This window comes from Bison bison, unplaced genomic scaffold, assembly GCF_000754665.1.
Source record: "Bison bison bison isolate TAMUID 2011002044 unplaced genomic scaffold, Bison_UMD1.0 scf7180017864524, whole genome shotgun sequence".
Taxonomy (NCBI): domain Eukaryota; kingdom Metazoa; phylum Chordata; class Mammalia; order Artiodactyla; family Bovidae; genus Bison; species Bison bison.
Genome location: NW_011495075.1, coordinates 142173 through 143232, shown reverse-complemented (window position 1 = coordinate 143232; position 1060 = coordinate 142173). Strand labels below are relative to the sequence as shown.

The following is a 1060-nucleotide window of genomic DNA, read 5'->3' as shown; positions in this document are numbered from 1 at the left end:
CCTGAGTCTTCGGCGGGGCCTCTGTCCCGGGATGGCGGCCTCCCGCCTGTCACTCTGCAGGTGCGCAGTGCCCCACGCCTCCCTGTCCTCCCAGCATCTCTGGAGGCCTCCCCATCCTGCTGGCATCTCTGGCGGCCTCCCTGTCTCCTGTCCTCACATCTGCTGTCCTCCTGGCATCTCTGGCTGCCTGCCTTTCTCCTGTCCTCCCCCTTCCAGGTCGGCCCCAGCTGTGTCTCCCCTCCCTGCCTGCTCTGTTGCCCGCAGGACAGGGGACTGGGCTGGGATCTCACCTGGCACCCACACCACACTCTCATCCCAGGCCCAGACTCCAGGAAAGCCTCAGATGCTTCTGGAAGACCACGCCCCCGCCCTGCCCCTGGAAGCCCTATCCACTGGCCTGGCCCTGGGCCTGTGGCTGCACCCCCACAGCCGAGGCAGCACGCAGGTGCAGAGGACTGGCCTGCTGCCACTGCCCCGCAGCTGCTAGGGTGAGCCAGGCCTGTGGGGCTCCAGGCTGCCCGTCCTGCATAACTTGCCCCCTGCTCCGTCCAGGTGAGGACTCGCAGCACGGAGGCTGAGGCCAAGGCCCCCTCGCCAACACGGGTCTTGCCCCCCTTCAGCAGCACCCTGCAATGCTCCAGCACCCGCACCATCCCCAGGGTGAGCCTGGCTGCTGTGGGCCCCTCCCTGCGGGGCTCAGGGCAGTGGGGAGGCAGGCAGGAGTCACCCTGAGAAGATCTGGGGGTGTCAAGGGGGACTGTTGACCTGGCTTGATGGGAGGGGCTGAGCCCCAGGCCCGAGGTGGGCCTTTCATGGGGGTGTGGCTGGGGTCTGTGTAGAGGGGAGTGCTGGGGAGAACCCAGGGTGGGCTGTGTTCTGAGAGCCAAGTCCTCCCTTGTGAAGGCTATGGCTGCCATGGACCCCACTCACTGACACCTTCCTTCTCTTTCCAGATGAGCCCCCCTAGAGACAGCTCAGAGGTGGCCTTAAACCACAGGTCAGGGCCTGGGGGCCCCGGGCTCATCTGATGTGGGGCTAGGGCCTGAGGTGCAGCAAGGGG

General features: G+C 66.7%; 1 protein-coding gene across 1 annotated transcript in view; it reads left to right on the top strand.

The window, feature by feature from the left end:
* Window positions 1-1060, top strand: part of LAD1 (ladinin 1) — a 21562-nt gene that overhangs the window by 13332 nt on the left and 7170 nt on the right. The gene's annotated exons all lie outside the window — the stretch shown is intronic.